Genomic DNA, 21,573 nt, shown 5'->3' with positions numbered 1-21,573 from the left:
AAACCGTCCCCCCCCATATTTCTACTTGATAATTCCGGATATTCATTAGAAGAGAAATGAAAGTTATACAGACCGATTTCATTTAGAGACAATGCTATAGTTTTGTCATAAAATAATCAGAAGGGTTTAATGTTCTAATACATATTTGTAGTTCCCAAGAGGTTCTTAGTACGGAAGCGGTGGGCATATCAACTTCGGAAAGGGGTTCAATCGATCCCAAATTAAAAACTAGTGTTAATTTTGATAGTCAAAAGTGCTTAGAGAGCAACAAACCACTCCCACACCGTTTATAACCTACACCACTCTCCAAAATTTGTGCGAGTGCCATTAAAGTGGGAAGTTTGCCTTATGTTGTTATTAGAATCGTCTCAAAAACGCCTATTGCCTAGAAAGAGACGGCTGCCACCACCCGTCTCGCTGGTGCGCTATTGCTGGTGCTAAGATGACGCGCCGACATATTGCCGGCACCGCATCACCGGTTTTTGGTACAGCTTCGTAGATTACTCCAAAACCCCAACGCTCTTACAAGCTCATTGTAGGTCATCGTTTGTAACCCAATAGGGTAGTACATGTTTAATGTTGCATAATTTCTATCGAAAAAATTATAAAAAGTGGGATTGAATTTGTAAACAGCTGACCTGCAATACCGAATTAATATAACAAGTATTTCCAAGGTTAAGAAATCCTGATACTGACCGGACACAGTTCATGACACACGACGATTTTAACAAGGAACCAAGTTATTTCTAGCTTAAAGAATCTTTTACTACCTTCACATTTTGAAAGCCAGCCTCTATACTGTGTAAAGTGTTTCAGGGACTGTAAATTCTGCCTCTCTAGGTGTCAAATTTCTAGCGGGTTCCACTCATTAAAATTTCAATGGTTTTTTGTTCAAAGAAGTCCCTATAGTCATAGCTATTCTTCAAACTGACTCCGTTCCCATGTTTCTGATGCGAGGAGTCGAATAGCCAAACGCCAGAATCTTTTGGTCCAAGTGTCCATATTTCGTAAGAGTCTTAACTTAAGGCTTATCTTTTAACGTCACTTCATTAGCTTGCACCACTTTCATCAATATCCAACCGCATCAAAAATTGCAGTCTCATGGATGTTGACGTATGATGTGTTCCTTTCGCTTACTTTTCTTTCCTAGTAAGATGCTTGACGAAAATTAATGCATAAATTTGCCGTTGCGCTGTTGTCCATATCCAGTTGGACTGCCCCTGATCTAAAGACAAGGTCGTATCCAGAGGGGGAGGGGGGGGGAAAGGCAGGGGGCTTGACCCCCCCCCACCCCAAAAAAAAACAAAAAAAACAAACAAAAAACAAAACAAAACCAAAAAACGATATATATTATAGGATTACTAAAGTATAGAAAAAGAAAAAAAAATGTTTTCAAAATATAAAAATTTTATAATATAAATAACTGAAACAAAAAAAAATAGGCAAAAAATATCAATATAAAAAATTTTTCCATTCGAAGCTCAATCAATACACTGATTGTATAAGTCCATGTTTCAATCAACCAAAAAAGGAATCATCACCATTTTATATCCTAAATAAAGCAATGAAAAAAATCGAGAATTGAGTGAAAAACTTTGTTCATTCTTCGGTGTCTGCAACATCAAATCGGACATCTTGACATGGATCTATTTCACTAGCATTGTCCATTTCCATATCAGAGGTTTTGCAGTCAGTTAAAAGGGCAGTGGCTTCTTCCAAAGTTACCTAAAAATCAAGATGAATTAGTCATTTTAAATAAACATGGCACACGAATATGGGGATGTAACAACAAACACTGAAAGGGAGGTTAAGACTGTCATCTTCCTCATGAATGGAGGGCAACTATGCCCCCTTCCACGCTCATTTTTTTCTAGTGGGGAGGTCTAGGGATCATTTTTTCTAGGGATTTTTTTCTAGTGGGGAGGTCTTTCATTTTTTATAATTACTTGACGGTCCTAAAGGTTCAGGGGGCATGTTCCTTCAGTCCTCACTTACAGGGGCCCGAGAATTAAAAAAAGATATCTTCAACATCACTTTTTGTAAATTAATTTTATGCAAATTACGAAACTTTTTTTAAGATTACTGTCCTTTAATGAACCACTATGTCCAACAAAAGACTGAAATACAACCGGTTCGAGATGAATCCTGAAATAGGTTACATCTACAATTCTTATCCTATAGTTTTGAACCAAATTTGAATTTGTCGTGTTTTTCTTTGGGAGGTACTAATATTCAGGGGTAGGGGGGTTTATGGAGCTAGGACAATCCTAGGCAAGGAAAACTTCTCCGTTTAAGATATATGTTACTATAACATATCTTTTTAAAACTTTCATTTTTCTTCTTTTGACATGGAGGGTTTGAGAGGAAAGGGGAGATGGGAGGCAAGAGGATTTGTGTGGCCCTTTAAGGTTTAATGTAGAAAACAACGCTATCAAAAGAGGTATCTATTCTAATTAAACGGCCTTTGTGATTCAGGGATTTGTGATTCGGAAAAAAATTCGACCTTTCGCGCACCGAGCGAGGTACTGACTGGGGGGGGAGAACCCCCTCAAATACGTAATAATTTCAGGTAGTTTTAAGTTTTAGTGCTGTTACTTACTTTCAGTTCAAAATAATTGTTTGGAATAAAAAAACTTTTACGTAAAGATCAAAGTACTGACAAGGGGGCGAGCCCCAGCAAATAGGTACTGATTTCTGTTCGTTTTAAGTTTTAATAGTAATCCTTGATTGTAGTTGAAAAAAACTTTTTTATTATATTTAATTTCTGATCGTTTTTTAGATAATGCTGGGAAATACGGCGCCCCCTTCAAAGGAAGGTCCCTTCTCCCAAGGAAACATCCTCTAAGGAAAGGTCCTCCCACGTAATCACTTTTAGGGGTGTTTCCCCTTTTTTCGAAAATAAGGCAATTTTTTTCAGGCTCGTAACTTTTGATGTGTTAGACTAAATTTGATGAAACTTATATATTTGAAATCGGCATAAAAATCAAATTCTTTTGATGTATGTACTGTATCAAAATTCCATTTTTTAGAGTTTTGGTTACTATTGAGCTGGGTCGCTCCTTACTTTCAGTTCGTTACCACGAACTGTTTGATTACCAAGTTTTAACGTCTCCAGGGAATCAACTGAATCAATGGTGAAGAAATCAAGGAACAAAAAAATCACTCAAGAAATATATAATTTGGGCTACATATTTCCACAAAATGAATAATATTCGTTCATAAAAGAAAGATATCTTCCCAAAATTATTATAATAAATATTTTGTCTTTAAGGTTAAATAAAAGTGTTTCATATTTTTCGTCTAAATTCAGTCTTACATCTAGTAATTAAATGTGAAAGATTATCTATAAAGTAGATGTCTTCACTAGAATACTGTAAGAGCGCCCTTTTTTACAAGTTTTGTCAAATTAAGTTCAATTAGATGACAGTATTGAAAACAGTTCTGTGCTAAAAATTTAGTACGATTTTAACACATCTTTACATTCTAATTAAAACTTCACTTAACGATTCTAGCACTTTATACAGTCCAACTTTTTACATAAAAAATATTTCAACTTAAAAACAACTGTATGTCCATCATTACATAACACTCGTTACGTAAGTTAAGTCAGCACATAGGTTAAAGACTGCAATTCAGCCAAGCAAACTAAAATTAATGGTAACATCTTTTTTGATCTATGTATGTACGGTAAGCCAAAATCAAAGATGCATTAACTCAAAAATGTTCAGAAATTAAATAAAAAAACATGTGTTGTAAACTGAAAGTAAGGAGCGACATTAAAATTTAAAACGAACAGAAATCATTCCGTATATGAAAGGGGTTGTCCCCTCCTCAACGCCTCGCTCTTTACGCTAAAGTTTGACTCTGTCTCATAACTTTATTTTTTAAAACAATAAAAAACTTTAGCATAAAGAGCAAGGCGTTGAGGAAGGGACTTTCATATACGGAATAATATCTGCTCGTTTTAAGTTTTGATATCGCTCCTTACTTACAGTTAAAAAAAACTTGTTTTTTTTATTTAATTTAATGACTCTACCAAATTAGTTACTTGGGTACTCGCGTACTCGTGTTGAAAGGCTGATCTATAGCAACATCTTGGGTTGGGGGGGGGGGGGCAATGTGACAAGGGTTCCAAAAAATAACCAAATTAAAAAGTTTATTTCAAAAGAGGTAAAAAAAATAAAAAAAAAATTAAGATGCCAGAGAAATTTTTGTAGTAGGGTGGGGGAGTTGGTTGTTTCCCCTGCTTTCACCCTGGATCCGATACAGTTCATGGTATTTCCAGTGTACTCTTATGAAACCATAGAATCTTGTCAAACTGTCAGATCAGTCTATGGCAAGATCTTACATTACCACTTTCAACAAATGTATCATTGCTTCTTAATGGCAAAGAAACTCTTTAGTTTTTGATTTGATCCCCAATTATCATGAGGTTTGGCAATTCCGCTACATGAGGTCTTAGACTGTAAAAATTATGTATGAACCACGTCAAAGACGTATCAGTTGCTGGTAAGTTTCCACCACAGTTTATATAATTATATAAACTGTGGTTTCCACTAATTAAGCTAGATTTCCCTTTGAGTTTCTGATTTTATTGCTGTTTTCAAACAGTTCGTGGTAACGAACTGTAAGTAAGGAGCGACCCGGCTCAATGGTAACCGAAACTCTAAAAAACGGGATTTTGATACCAATAGATACATCAAAAGAATCAGATTTTAATTCTGATTTCAAATATATAAGTTTCATTAAATTTAAGCTTATCCAGCAAACGTTACGCGCCAGAGAAAATTCGGCTTATTTTAGAAAAAAGTGGTAAAGACCCCCTAAAAGTTATAGAACCTTAATTAAATTCACACCATTAGATTCCATATATCAAAAAAACCTTCAGATGAGGTTTCTAGCACCTATCTGCAAAAACGTGCAATTTTGCATTTTTTACAATAAGACAGATCACGGTTGCGTGTTTATTTGTTGTTTATGTGTCTTTTTTTTCCCAAGGGTTATTATAACGACCCCATGTTCCTATAATTTCGTAGGATGACACATTGAAACGTAAATTAGAATTTTTATGGCCGTTTCTAATCGACCGAAAGAAATTTAGAGCAACAAGGCCCCCTCCCGCGTTCATTATTTCCCCAAAGTCACCCGATCAAAATTTTCAGATAGCCATTTTGTTCAGAATGGTCGAAAATATGATAACAATGTCTTTTAGAATGACTTGATCCCCCAAAGTCCCCAGGGAGAGGGCTGAAAGTTATGAACTTTACTCAATGTTAACATATAGTATTGGTTATTGGGAAGTATACAGACTTTTTCAGAGGAGATTTTTTCTGGTAGGTGGGGGAAGGAGAGGGTCGGGGGCTATATGGAAGGATCTTTCCATGAAGGAAGTTTTCATGGGGGAAGGGACAGTGCGAAGAAGGGGGCGCCGGATTTCCCAGCATTATTAAAGAAAAAGATCAGGAATTAAATAAAAAAAACAAGTTTTTCAACTGATCAACTGATTGTGATTAAGAGGTCATTTTTAAAGAACTGGAAAAAAAATTCGAACTATAGTTTAAAGAGCAGGGTATTGACTAGGGGGCGAACCCCCTAATATACGTGTTAAAATTTTATGAATATAGAAGTTCGTTACGTAAGTTAATTCTAAGTTACGTATATTTATTACTAATAAAAACGTTCGTAAATAAAATTAAACAAGTTTCGAGAAAGCCATTTAACCAAATATAATATGCAAAATTTGTTTTAATTATTCATGTACGGTGAGCCAAAATCAAAACCTGCATTAATTCAAAAACGTTCAAAAATTAGATAAAAAAAACAAGTTTTTTAAACTGAAAGTAAGGAGCGACATTAAAACTTAAAACGAACAGAAATTATTCCGTATATGAAGGGGGCTGTCCCCTCCTCAACGCCTCGCTCTTTACGCTAATGTTTGACTTTCTCACAACTCTATTTTTCTAAACAATAAAACAGCGTATCAGAGAACCCTACTGTAGAGGTTTCAAGCTCCTATCTACAAAAATGTGGATTTTTGCATTTTTTGCCAGAAGAAAGATCACGGATGTGTGTTTATTTGTTTGTTTGTTTGTTTGTTTGTTTGTTTGTTTGTTTCTTCCCAGGGGTGATCGTATCGACCCAGCGGTCCTAGAATATCTTGGGACGATTCATTCGAACGGAAATAAAAGTTCTAGTGCCCTTTTAAAGTGACCAAAAAAAATGGAGGGCAACTAGGCCCCCTCCCACGCTTATTTTTTTACCAAAGTCACCCGATCAAAATTTTGAGATAGCCATTTTGTTCAGCATGGTCGAAAATATGATAAATATGTCTTTTGGGATGACTTAATCCCCCAAAGTACCCAGAGGGAGGGCTAAGAGATATGAACTTTACCCAATGTTAATATATAGTATTGATTATTCGGAAGTATACAGAAGTTTTCAGGAGGTTTTTTTTCTGATAGTGGGAGGGAAGGGTGGGTCGGGGGTTATGTTGGAGGATCTGTTCATGAAGGACGTTTTCATGGGGGAAGGGAAATTGCCATGAAGGGGGCGCCGGAATTGCCAGCATTATTTATTGGTTATTGGGAAGTATACAACCATTTTCAGGAAGGATTTTTTATGGTGGGGGGGGGGCTAGAGGCGGGGATTACTCTGGAGAATATTTCCTTGGAGGATGTTTCTTTGGGGTAAGGAACATTTCTATGACGGGGGCGCCAGATTTCCAAGCATTATTTAAAAAACGATCAGAAATTAAATTAAAAAAAAAACAAGTTTTTTCAACTGAAATGTAAGAAGGAATATTAGAACTTAAAACGAACAGAAATTATAACGTATGTGAGGGGGTTCTCCCCCAAGTCAATACCTCACTCTTTACGCTAGTTTTTTTTAGTGCTTTCAAAAGAGCTATCTATTCTAATTAAACGGCCTTTGTGATTCAGGGGTTTGTGAATCAAATTTTTTTTTAATTTTTAACGTAAAGAGTGTGGTATTGACTAAGGGGAGAACCCCCCTCATATACGTAATAACATATAAGTAATAAAAAAAACAATAAAAAAACAAGCGATACGGCTCAATAGTAATCCAAACTTTTAAAAACGGAATTTTGATGTCAATAAATGTATCAAAAGAATGTGTTTATAATGCTGATTCTAAATATATAAATTTTATTAAGTTTAGTATTACTCATCAAAGGCAACAACCCTGAGGAAATTTACTTGATTTTTTAAAGAGGGGGGAAACATGGGGGGGAAACCCCTACAAGTGAAAGAATTTTAATGAAAATCACAACGTCAGATTCAGCGTATCAGAAACCCCTATTACATAGGTTTCAAGCTCATATCTGCAAAAATCTGCAACTTTGAATTTTTGCCAGAAGAAAAATATACGAATATAGAAGTTAGTTACGTAGGTTAATTTGTAAAGACATTCATTTAGCAAAAGAAAAGTAAAATTTTTATGCAAATAAAAGCTGCATTAACTAAAAAACGATCAGAAATTAAATAAAAAAAACAAGTTTTTTAAACTGAAAGTAAGGAGCGACATTAAAACTTAAAACGAACAGAAATTATTCCGTATATGAAGGGGGCTGTCCCCTCCTCAACGCCTCGCTCTTTACGCTAAAGTTTTTTTATTGTTTAGAAAAATAGAGTTGTGAGAAAGTCAAACATTAGCGTAAAGAGCGAGGCGTTGAGGAGGGGACAGCCCCCTTCATATACGGAATAATTTCTGTTCGTTTTAAGTTTTAATGTCGCTCCTTACTTTCAGTTTAAAAAACTTGTTTTTTTTATTACATTTTTAGAATTTTAAACCACACTGGTAAATTACATAAGGTCTTCCTTAACTTAATGACAAGACAATTTTTTTTTTTAATTTTTCACTTCAGGAGTAGCGTGAATTTATAAAAAACAAACCCCTAAAAAAAGGGTATTTTTTATGTATAAAAAGGAAGCATGTTGAGACATCACAAAATGACCAATACAAAAAAGCATAATAATACCAAATTATTGAGAGAACTATGCTCACTTTTTTCAAAAAAACATCGCAAAGAACAGTATATATATATAAAAAATCGCACCGTAAATTTCAACCTATAATAGAATTAGAGGTTTTTTCAGTTCCTAAAAACAACAGGCTTCTAAGTAGATAAGTACCCTTAGTTCTAGTGTAAGGAAAGAATTTCTTCCTTAACTTAATGACAAGACAATTTCTTTTTAATATAATAATGAGAATATTTTTTACTCACCAAAAATTGGTTATAATTATCCATTTTTTCTATGTAAATGATCTTTAAAAAAAATGCCTGTAATGCTATCTCAAATATAAACTATTCAAAACTGATGGAGAATCAAATGTGAAATCTCAATATATACAAAAATAATTGGCGGGTAAAAAGAGACATCGGTTTTCTGGTTTACCACTAAAAAAAGATACTGAACTTTTGAAATTACGCAAATCCTCTTGACAAAGTGTGATGGCTAGTAGATTGAACTTTTGAAATTGCGCCATTCCCTGGCAAAGAGTGTAATGACCTGCAAAATTAACAGAAAAAAACTGTTTGTACGGGGGCCTCAGCAAAATCAATAGATGGTATATACTCACGCCTTCCATACAAGCTTTATATGTTAAGGTTGGGTTGCTTGTATAAATCCCATCCCTTTCCCCCAGGGCTGGGGGGGGGGGTTCAAACCCGTAACCATATTTATTTGACATTTGGACGATTTTGAGCAAAATAGCTAAATAACTAAATATTTTGATCGAAAGCATTTAGAAAAAATTAGGCCTGGGGAGAGGGGAAGTTGCCTACCGTCTGATTACCCTTGACTTTTAAAAATAGAGCTTAAACTTTCAATTTCAAATCGAAAGAGGCTTTTCTGAAGTCTATACGATTACGCCTTCGATAAAATCTTATATATGAACAATGGACAACTTGCATAATTTAAAGCCCTTGCCCAGGGGGCAGTGGGAGATTTTGTCAACCCCCCGAGGAATACTTATTTTAATTGATACACCTTTTGACTATTTCAGACATAATGACCACCTCAAAATTTTGATTGGATGCGTTTGGGGAAAAGAGGGCGTGGAAAGGGGGAAGGGGCTTGGTGCCCTCCAATGACATTTGACTCTTAAAAGGGACACTAGAAATTCTTTTCTCCAATTGAATGAGCCCCCTCCGAAGTTTATAACAACACTCCTTGCATATGAAGTGCCTCTGGAGAAAAAACTGGAGCCTTATGGCCTTGGGGTTGGTGCGGAGGGGGAAGGCTAGTTGCTATCGGATCGCTTTTGACTTAAAAAGGGAACTAGAAATTTCAATTTCTAATCATTTGAGTCCCCTACGAAGTTTATAAGACCACGTTTCCGAAAAAATTGGGGACTCTGGGGGCTGTGCTGGCCGGAGTTTTTTTCTGATCTTTGAACTATTTTTAACAAAATGACTATCTCAGAATTTTTTATCAAATACAATTTGGGAAAAAGGGCGTGGGGGGCTATTTGCCCTCTAATCAGTTTTGACTCTGAAAAAGGGCACTAGAACTTCCAATTTCCAATTGTGTGAACCCTCTCCAAAGTTTATACGACCACTCCATTCGTATGAAGTGCCCTTGGGAAAAAATACTAAATAATAAATAAATAACAAAACATTGACTCTACTATAGGCAACTTTACTATAGGCAACTCTGTAGCGTTGCCTTTGAAAAAAGGGAACTAGAACTTTCAATTTCTTATCATTTGAGCCCCTCTGAAGTGTATACGACCATCTTTTTCATAGAAACCTTATTTACCCCCTGGACATAAGTAAAAACCCCTCCCCCAGGCTGGGGGAGGGGTATGTTGAACCCCAGTAATTTGTCATCTGATCGTTGGACTATTTCAGACTTAATGGCTATCTCAAAATTTTGATCGGCTGCATCTTGGGGAAAGAAGGTGTGGGGGTAGATACCCTTCGATCACTTTTGATGACTCTTAAAAAGGTAACTAGAACTTTCAGTTTCCAATTAAATGAGCCATTCTTGAAGTTTATACGACCACCCATTACACAAAACCTTATATGCCCCCGGGGCGTAACTTACAACAATAGCCCCCGATCTCCGGGGGGTTGTGTTGACCGTGAAGTTTTCGTTATTTGATCTTTAAACTATTTTGAACAAAATGGCTACATCAAATTTTGATCGGATGCATTTGGTAAAAAAAAGAACTTTGGGGGTGGGAGCTAGTTGCCCTCCGATCACTTTTGACTCTTAATAAGAAAATTAGAAATTTTGATTTACAATTGAATAAGCCCCCTCCGAAGTTTATGCAACCATCCCTAACATGAAAAATTTATTAGCCACTGGGGCATAATTTACAACACTTGCCTCCGGGCTCTGGGGGGCTGGGTTATCCCTAGAAATTTTGTTATATAATCTTTGGTCTATTTTGGACAAAATGGATATATAAAAATTTGATCGGACGTTTTTGGGGAAAAGAGGGTTGAAGGGGGGGTACCTTCGGATCACTTTTCACTCTCAAAAACAGAATTAGAACTTTAGATTTCTAACCATTTGAGTCCCCTCCGAAGTTTAAACGGCAACCTTTTCCATATAACACTCAATATGCCCTCGGGGCATAAAGTACAACATTTTCCCCGGAATCCTGGGGGGGGGATATGTTAACCCCGAAGTTTTTTTTATCTGACCGCTGAACCATTTCAAGCAAACTGGTTATCTCAAAATTTTGATCGGATGTTTTTGGGAAAAAGAGGGTGTCTGTATGTAGGGGGGGGGGAATGGGGGTGCCTTTCGATGACTTTTGACTCATTAAAAGATCAAATGAATCACCTTTGAAGTTTATGCAACCAGACCTTACATAAAAACCTTATACGCCACCGGAGAATAACTTAAAACACTTGCCCCCAAGCTCTGGGGGGTTGTATCGACCCCATAGTTTTTGATAACTGATCTTTCAACTATTTAAAAAATTAGAGTTATCTCAAAATTTTTATCGGATGTGTTTGGGGGAAAAGGGCGTGGGGGCTAGTTGCCCTCGGATCTCTTTTGGCTCTTAAAAAGGGAACTAGAACTTTCAATTTCCAATAAAATGAGCCCTCTCTGAGGTTTATACGTGCATCCGTTCCATAAAAACCATATATGCCCCCAGGGCATACATCAAACGCCTGCCCCCGGGACCTGGGGGGTTTTGTCGACACCAGAGATTTTGTTATCTGACTTTTTAACTATTTTTAACAAAATGGGTATCTCAAATGTTTTTATCTGATGCATTTGGGGAAAAGGGGTGTGGAAGGGGGCTATTTGCCCTCTGATCTCTTTTGACTCTTTAATATTGAACTAGAACTTTCACTTTCCAAACAAATGAGCCCTCTCTGAAGTTTACACGAGAATCCCTTCAATAAGAACCATATATGCCCCCAGGGCATAACTTACAACGCCTGCCTACGGGCCCTGGGGGGTTGTGTCAACACCGAAGTTTGTGTTATCTGATGTTTGAACTAGTTTTAGCAAAATGTTTAACTTAAAATATTTATCTGATGCATTTGGAAAAAAAAAGGATCTGGGGGGGACTAGCTGCCCTCCGATCATTTTTTATTCTTATAAAGTGATCTAGAACTCTCAATTTCCAATCACAGGAGCCCTCTCTGAATTTTATAGGAGCACCCCTTCCATAAGAACCTTATATGCCCCCAGGACGTAACTAACAACGCCTGCCCCCGGGTCCTGGGGGTTTGTGTCGACACCAGAGTCTTTATTATCTGATGTTTGAACTATTTATAAAAAATTGCGATCTCAACATTTTTATCGGGTGGGTTTGGGGAAAAAGCGTTTGGGGGGGGGGGGGGCTACTTGACGTTGGATCTCTTTTAACTCTTAAAAAGTGAACAAAAACTTTCCATTTCCAATCAAATGGGCCTTCTCTGAAGTTTATACGAGCATCCCTTCCATATGAACATACATGCCCACGGGCATAACTTGCAACGTCTGCCCCCAGGCCCTGGAGGGGTTGTGTAGACACTAGAGAATTTTTTAACTGACCTTTTAACTATTTTTTACAAAATAGCTATCTCAAAATCTTTATCTGATGCATTTCGGGAAAAAGCGTGGGGGGGGGGGACTAGCTGCCCTCCAATCACTTTTGACTCTTAAAAAGTAAACTAAACCTTTCAATTTCTAATCAAATGAGCTCTCTCTGAAATTTAAGCGGAGCATCTCTTCTATAAGAACCATAAATGGCCCAAGGGCATAATTTACAACGCCAGCCCTAGGGTCCTAGGGGGTTGTGTCGACATCGGAGTTTTCGTTTTCTGACCTTTAAACTGTTTTTAACAAAATGGCTATCTCAAAATTTTTATCCAATGCATTTGGGGAAAAATGGCATTGGGGGGCACTGCCCTCCGATCAGTTTTGACTCTTAAAAAATGAATTAGAACTTTTAATTTACAATCAAATGAGCCCTCTCTGAAGTTTATACGAGCATCCCGTCCATAAGAACCATATATGCCCCAAGGGCATAACTTACAACGCTTGCCCCTGGGTCCTGGGGGGAGGGGGATGTCAACACCGGAGGTTTTGTTATCTTGTGTTTGAACTATTGTGTTAAAAAAGGGCAATCTCAAAATTTTTATCGGACAGGGTTTGTGAAAAAAGGGCGGGGGGGGGGGCTACTTAACCTCAGGTTTCTTTTGACTCTTAAAAAGTTAACTAGAACTTTCAATTTCCAATCAAATGAGCCCTCTCTGAAGTTTATTACGAGCATCCTTCTATTTCAACCATACATGCCCCCAGGGGAAAACTTACAACGCCTGCCCACGGACCCTGGGGGTTTGTGTTGATACCATAGCTTTTTGTGATCTGACCCTTTAACTATTTTTAACAAAATGGCTACCTCAAGATTTTTATCTGATGCATTTTGGGGAAAAATAGGCATGATACGAGAAACCCTTCCATAAGAACCATATATAACCCCATAGCATAACTTACAACGCCTGCCCCGGGGCCCTTGGGGGCTGTGTTGACACTGGAGTTTTGTTATCTGACCTTTGAACTATTTTTAACAAAATGTCTATCTCAAAATTTTATCTGATGCATTTAGGGAAAAAAGGGTGTGGGAGAGGGCTAGCTACCCTCCGATCACTTTTGACTCTTAAAAAGTGAACTAGAACTTTTAATTTCCAATCAAATGAGCCCTCTCTGAAGTTTATACGAGCATCTCTTCTATAAGAACCTTATATGCCCCCAGGGTATAACTTACAACTCCTGCCCCCGGACCCTGGGGGGTTTTGGGGACACCTGGGGTTTTTGTTATCTGACCTTTGAACTATTTTTAACAAAATAGCTACCTCAAAATTTTATCAGATGTATTTGGGGAAAAAACGGCGTGGGGGGGGGGCTAGCTGCCCCTCGATCAATTTTGCCTCTTAAAAACGACACTAGAACTCTCGACTCCCAATCGAATGATTCCCCTTTGAAGTTTATACGATGACCCCTTCCTTATGAAGCGCCTCTGGGAAAAAAAAAAGAATAATAAATAATTACACATTGGAGCCGTGTGTCCTTTACTATAGGCAACGCTATGGCGTCGCCTCTGACTAGAATTTTAAACTTCTCCTGAACTATTTTTTTCATTTGTGATTTGTTTTGGTGGTTTCTGTTGTTTTTTGTTCTTTTAAACTGGACATATAAAGCAAATTCGGCTCAATTAGAGGCTGTGATGGTCTTTTGAAAATAAATATTATCTCTGTGTCAAATAGAAAATATCAACATATAGTGTGAAGTAAATCAGGGGAATTCAAACAGGAAAATTTGGTAGTACATACCAACCATCAACCAACCAACCATACCATATACCATACCATATCAACCAACCAACCATCAACAAATAAACAAATTAAGTTCCAAATGTCTTGAGAAAATACGGTTCTAAGTTACAGTATGTCAAAATTAATGACATACATTGTATTTCATATCAATGGAAAATTTACTTATACATTTTTTTTACCTGCTAGTGACAAAAAAGTAAATAGAGTAGAGTGAAGGAGAACAAAAGAATAAAAATACAAAAAACTCAGCACCAAAAAAAGAAAAACATCATTTTAAAAGGGCACTACCGGCCATCCAAAAAAAACACACACAACAAGTTCGAAGTATACATCAACTTAAAATATTACTAACGGCTATATAATGTTGCACTACTGTGCACCAGCTATTAGAGTAGGCCCTGAACCACTTGTAAAAGTAATATATAAGAACAAAATTTTCGAAATGTTTGTGATCCAATCAATATAGAGGGAATATTAGCGCTAATATTCTCTTTACTAAAAACTCCCCGAAATTCATCATATTTGTCGAACTGAAATTTTGACTGAGTCAATACGTTTTTTCTTTCTCCTTTTCTCTCTCTCTCTCTCTCTCTGTCTCCCTCTCTTTTTCTCTCTCTCTCTCTCTCTATCTCCTGTCTCTCTCTCTCTCTCTCTCTCTCTCTCTCTCTCTCTCTCTCTCTCTCTCTCTCTCTCTCTCTCTCTCTCTCTCTCTCTCTCTCTCTCTCTCTCTCTCTCTCTCTCTCTCTCTCTCTCTCTCTCTCTCTCTCTCTCTCTCTCTCTCTCTCTCTCTCTCTCTCTCTCTCTCTCTCTCTCTCTCTCTCTCTCTCTCTCTCTCTCTCTCTCTCTCTCTCTCTCTCTCTCTCTCTCTCTCTCTCTCTCTCTCTCTCTCTCTCTCTCTCTCTCTCTCTCTCTCTCTCTCTCTCTCTCTCTCTCTCTCTCTCTCTCTCTCTCTCTCTCTCTCTCTCTCTCTCTCTCTGTTTAGGGGAGGCAAAGGGGACAGTCCCCCCAATAACGTGGATAAAAAATTATTATAAATCGCATGCCCCTTGACTAACCGGATATGGACACTGCTTACCCCCCCCCTCAAATATAAATGCTGGAGATTAGCCCCTGAATATATATATATATATATATATATATATATATATATATATATATATATATATATATATATATATATATATATATATATATATATATATATATATATATATATATATATATATATATATATATATATATATATATATATATATATATATATATATATATATATATATATATATATATATATATATATATATATATATATATATATATATATATAATTTGTGTGAATATTTTAAAGGATTCTCAGCTTATTAATCAGCCCAAAAATATACCATAATTTTCGAGATCAGAACAAAAAAAAAATCCTATCTCTAAACACTTTGAAATATCTTTATTACGGCAATAAATAAAGTAAAGTGTCACGAGAAAAGGGTCATTTAAATTCTACATACTTCCAAATGATAAAAATCAAAGAATCGAAGGTATGGCATTTATACCGTGTAAACATAATTATTACCAAATATCCTCATGTATATCACTCTGGTAATTACAGGTTGTAACGATCAAAGGATTACCCCGGGTGTCAAGACCATTGAAAAAAGTGGACCGTTACTGAGAGGGGTACCAGTTTATGTTATCCTGGGTAGCGAATGGGTTGGATGGGTGGACCCAAAGATTTCTATATCGGTTACAACTACTTATTAAAGATACTAAAGTGAATAGTTGGAATAGCAGCATAGGGCGTTTGGGCCATGATAATGATTCATTGCTATGCAAGAAAAAATAACTAATAGACTCAACATCAGACAGTTGGCAAAAAGATACGTTTAAATATTCACGAGTGATTTACGTTTTAAATAAAACGATAATACCATTGACTGAGTTTTCTTATAAAGAAAATTTAAGATAGCGAATGGTAATTTATTTGAAAGTTATTTTTGGTAAATGGTATTTTCTCTCTTTCTTTGAAGAAATTAAATGATTCTGGAGAATTCGAACATTGGAAAAAATTTGATAAACATTTGTTCCCAACTTGTCACCAACGTACGACTGCGGAAACTTGCGACTATGACTTCTTATGAATCCTGCTACTTGCGTCTCCGGCTCCAACTACTCCAACTCCAACTACTCCAGACTGCAACTGTGTTTAACTGGAATTAAATAGAAAAAAACAAGTTTTTTCAACTGAAAATAAGGAGCAACATTAAAACTTAAAACGAACAGAAATTATTCCGTAAATGAAAGGGACTGTTCACTCCTCAACACCTCGCTCTTTACGCCAAAAATTGACTGTGTCATAACTCTACTTTCAGAAACAATGAAAACTTCAGCGTAAGGAGCGAAGCGTTGAGGAGAGGACAGGTCCTTTAATATACAGAATAATATCTGTTCGTTTTAAGTTCTAATGTTGCTCCTTACTAAGGTTCCCCCCTGTGTCATAACTCTACTTTTTGAAACATTAAAAATTTAGCGTAAAGAGCGAGGCGTTGAGGAGATGGCAGTCCCTTTCATATGCGGAATAATTTCTGTTCCTTTTAAGTTTTAATGTCGCTCCTTACTTTCAGTTTTTTTAAAATGTGTTTCTTTTTATTTAATTTCTGAACGTTTTACTAGTAATACAGGTTTGAATTTGGCTCACCGTACATGGAAAATAAAAAATAAATTTGTATATTTATTTTAGCATATTTTCTCCTTACATGAAGGGTCAACATCGTCAACACCTTGCTCATTTCACTAAAGCTGTAAGCACTTTTAAAAGAGCTTCCTACTCTAATTAAACGGCCCCCGTGTTTCAGTAGACGATCTTAAAAATTGAGACAAATAGTCAAACTTTAGCGCAAAGAGCAAGGTATTAAGGAAGGGGAAACCCTTCATATATGGAATAATTTCTGTTCGTTTTTCAAATAATGCCGGTAAATCTGGATCAACCTCTGCGAAACATACCTCTCCGCCTCACGGAAAACTCCACCCTGTAAATTTAATCCAACGTAAAGTGCACCCCCTTCCCCGTAAAATTCCCTACAGACAGTTCCATCCTCGCTGAAAATCCCCCTCCCAGTAAAATTGCTTGCAAACGATTCAGCCTGAAAAATTCTATTTAACATTCTTTCATTTGAGTAAGACTTTAATCTCTAATCGATTTTTCGATTACTCCAGAAATGCCCCCTTCCGTGGAAATTATTTCCCGGAAATCAAAACACGCGGAAAAAAGCCCCCGGATAATTTTTCCAGGACATCTCCACATGACAAATTTGGTAAAGAGAATTAAGACAATTAAAAAGAATTTCGTATAGTAATTCCGTCAAATTCCCCCAGTATAGAATTTACCATGAAATATTCACCCCCCAAAAATGTCTCTCCCCAAGGAAGATTCTCCCTAAAGAAATCCACCACAGACACAACCCTTCAACCCAAAAGGTTTCTGTATATTTCCAAATAGCAAATACTATACGTAAACAATAGGCAAATTTCATAACTTAGAGGCCTGGGGGGTCATTTTACATCTAAAGGCATAATTATAATGGACAAAAAGGATATCTCAAAATTTTGATCAGATAATTTGGGAAAAATATAGGCGTGGGAGGGGGCCCAGTTGCCCTCCAATCTCTTTGGTCACTTAAAAAAGGCACTAGAACTTTTAATTTCCGTTCGGATGCACCCTCTCCCGATCTTCTATGACCATTGTTATGATACAATCACCCCTAAAAAAAAAAAAAAATAAATAAAAATAAAAATAAACATGCATCCGTGATCTGTCTTCTGGCAAAAATAGCGAAATTCAGCATTTTTGCAGATGTGAGCTTGAAACTTCTACAGTAAGGTTCTCTGGTACGCTGAATCTGATGGTGTGATTATCATTAAGATTCCTTTAATTTTAGGGCTATTTTCCCACAATATCTAAAATCAGTTATTTTTCTCAGGCTCGTAACTTCAATGGGTAGCACTAAACTTGATGAATCTTTATATTTGGAATCAGCACAATAAGCTGATTATTTTGATGTGTCTATTGATATTAAAATTCCGTTTTTTAGAGCTTCGGTTACTATTGAGATGGGTCGCTCCTTACTTATAGTTTGTTACTACTAACTGTTTGACTGCAATAACGAATACATGCAGCTTTGACTGTAAAAACTACTGGCATCAGCAGCTACTTAGGACTTCAATTGCAACCGCTTGAGACTGTGACTGCTATTTCGACTAGTAGGAGCTGCGACTGCCGTACCATTCGACTGTGACTACTTGTAACTGCAGCAATGACTAGGCGCAAGTGAGTAGAGAGCTATCTTATACTCCGATCGCTCACCCCTGCTGCCATCTACAATTTAGTTTAATGCTGACGGGACTCCTTATATGGGCATAGAGTCATTAGGGAGAATGCTTGCGTAATCGGTCAATGACCTCTTTCACCAGGTGTGTTTTTGGCATGCTCTTAGCGAATGCCAATGTTATTGTTATTGTTTCCGAGCCAAATGCCAAGGTCAATGTTGTTTTGAACAGAGTGATTTGAGAGAACACGTGGTTAATGGGGTCAATGTTATTGTTGTTATTCGAGCCAAATGTCAAGGTCAATGTTGTTGTTGTTTTGAACAGAGTCATTAGAGAGAATACGTGGTTATTCGAGCCAGATGTTGTTGTTATTCGAAGCAACGTTAATGACACTTCCTTCCTGTTCGAGGCAGATGTTACGAGTTTCTGGGAAACAGTATTTGTTATTGTTGTTTCCAAGCCAAATGTTATGAGTTCCCGGGAAACAGTTAATTAATGTCTGACAGATGACGTCAAGTTAATTAATGTCTTTGCATTTCCAAAGAGAATTGTCACCGAGAAACAGTTAGATCACACATGATGTCATGATTGATTGATTGACACGAAAGGGGAATTAATTTGTTGTTCTAAAGAGAATTGATTCACGAAAGGGAAATTAATTTGTTGTTTCTAACAAGAGAATCGTGTCCGAGGCAGATGTTTTGATCTTAGCGCGCGAAAAGGTTTCCAAATAATTTGAAATGAATTGGCGCAGAGATGCCAAACAAAAGGAACATGACGAAAGTCCATTTAGGTAAAATTTTGGCGAAACTGTTTTAGCTATTTTATGGAAATATTATGGCGAAACAGCTAGAAACATTTTAAAAAATGATTTTAGAAACGATTTTGGAAGAGGTTTTGAGTGTAGTCGTTATAATAAACAAGTTGCATTTTAACAGTGTTGTGAGGTCCTCTAACCCAACCCCAAACGGGTCTCCTACCCCACCCCAACCCCGCAGGGAGGCCCCCGGGCGCAAAGGTCCCCCCAGCTCCCCAAGGGCCCCCCGCGCCCCCCAACGCCCACCCAGACCTCCAAAGGCCACCCCCGGGCCCCCCCAAAGGCCCATCGAGCTCCCAAAGGACCAAAGGGGTCCCAAAGGGCTCCCAGACCCCAAAAAGGTCATAGCCGAGCCCCAAAGGCCCTCCCCGGTCCCCAACGGTCCACCCGACCCCCCAAAGCCCGCCCTGTGCCCTCAAGGCCCTCCCCCGGCCCCCCCCCCCAAAGCCCCATCGAGCTCCCCACGGACCAACGGGGTCCCAAATGCCCTCCACCGGTCCCCAACTGGCCCCCCGGCCCCCAACAGCCCCCCCGGCCCTCCGAAGGCCCACAGGGCCCCCAACAGACCCCCGGGCTCACAAGGGCCCCCCCGGTCCACAAAGGTCCCCCGGGCGCCCAAAAGACCACTCAATCCTCAAGGGCCTCCGGATCCCCAAACGCCCTCCCTGGGCCCCAAAGGTCCTCCCCCGGTCACCAAACATGCAAACAAAAACTTACACTCACACAAAAACTTACGTACACACACAAAAACACACACACACACACGAAAACTTACACAAACATTAAAACTAACACGCACACGCCAAAACTTACACACACACACACAAACAAACTAACACACACACACACAAAAAAACACAAACACAAGAACACTAAAAATAAAAATAAGAAAAAAAATAAAATGAAAAAAAAATAAAAAAAAAAAAAAAAAACAAACAAAAAAATTACACACACACACACACACACATGAAAACATACACACACACGCCAAAACTAACACACACACAAAAATTACACACACACACACACACACACAAACTTACACATAACACAAAAACCACACAAACACACACACAAACTTACACACACACACACACACACAAAAACTCAAAAAACTTACACACACACACACACACACGAAAACTAACACACACAAGCCAAAACTTACACATGCACACGAAAACTTACAAGCAGACACAAAATAACATGCACACAAAAACTAACAAACACACACACACACACACACACAAAAATTAAACACACAAAAACTTACACACACACACACGCAAAAACTTACACACACACAAAAAATTACACACACACACACACACACACACAAAAACTGACACAAGAAAACAAAAAAACTCACACACACACGCACAAACACTTGCACACACACACACACACGAAAACAAAAACAAAAACGCAAAAAAATAAACAAACACAAACATACACACACACACACACACACAAAAACTGACACAAGCACACCAAAACTTACATGCACACAAAAACTACATGCACAAAAAACTTACACACACACACACAAACAACACTTACACACAAAAACACACAAAAACTCACACACACACGACAAAAATAACACACAAACAAAATCTTACACACACACACAAAAACTAACACAAGAAAACAAAAAAACACACAAACACACAAGCACACAAAATTACAAACACATACACACACACACACACAAAACATACACACACACACACACACGAAAATTAACACACACACTCCAAAACTTACACACACACAAAAACTTACACAAGCACACGAAAACTTACACACACACACACTATAAAATACACACACACGACAAAAATTACACACACACACACACACACACAAACTTACAAACACACACACACACACACACACACACAAACAAAAAAAAAACTAATACAAGCACACGAATAATAACAATAACAAAAAAAATAAAAATCACACAAAAACTTACACACACACACACACACACACAAAACAAACACACACACACACACACAAAAAAAAACATACACACACACAAAAACTTACACACACACAAAAAAAACACACACACACACACACACACACAAAATTACACACACACAAACACACACAAACATACCAAAAACTTACACACAAACACACACACACGAAAACTTACACACACAAGCAAAAAATAACACACACTAAAAAATAAATCCACACAAAAACTTACATGCAAAAAAAAAATAACACACACACACACACACGCACACAAAACTTACACACACAAAAACTTACACACACACACGCAAAAACTGACACACACACAAAAACATACACACACACACACGCACATACACAAAAACTAACACATGAACACAAAAAAAACTCACACACACACGCAAAAAAACTTGCACACACACACACACACGAAAACATACACACACACGCCATAACATACACACACACAAAAACTTACACACACACACACACACAAAAACTTACATGCACACAAAAACTAACACACACACACACACACACACACACAAAACTTACACACACAAACACACGAAAACTCACACACACACGCAAAAACATACAAACACAAACACAATTACACACACACACAAAAACTTAAACATGA

Source organism: Artemia sp. Qi Xiang Cuo, chromosome 12 (genome assembly GCF_049724085.1).
Source record: "Artemia sp. Qi Xiang Cuo chromosome 12, ASM4972408v1, whole genome shotgun sequence".
In the NCBI taxonomy this organism is placed as follows: Eukaryota; Metazoa; Arthropoda; class Branchiopoda; order Anostraca; family Artemiidae; genus Artemia; species Artemia sp. Qi Xiang Cuo.
Note: the sequence above shows the minus strand (reverse complement) of the source record.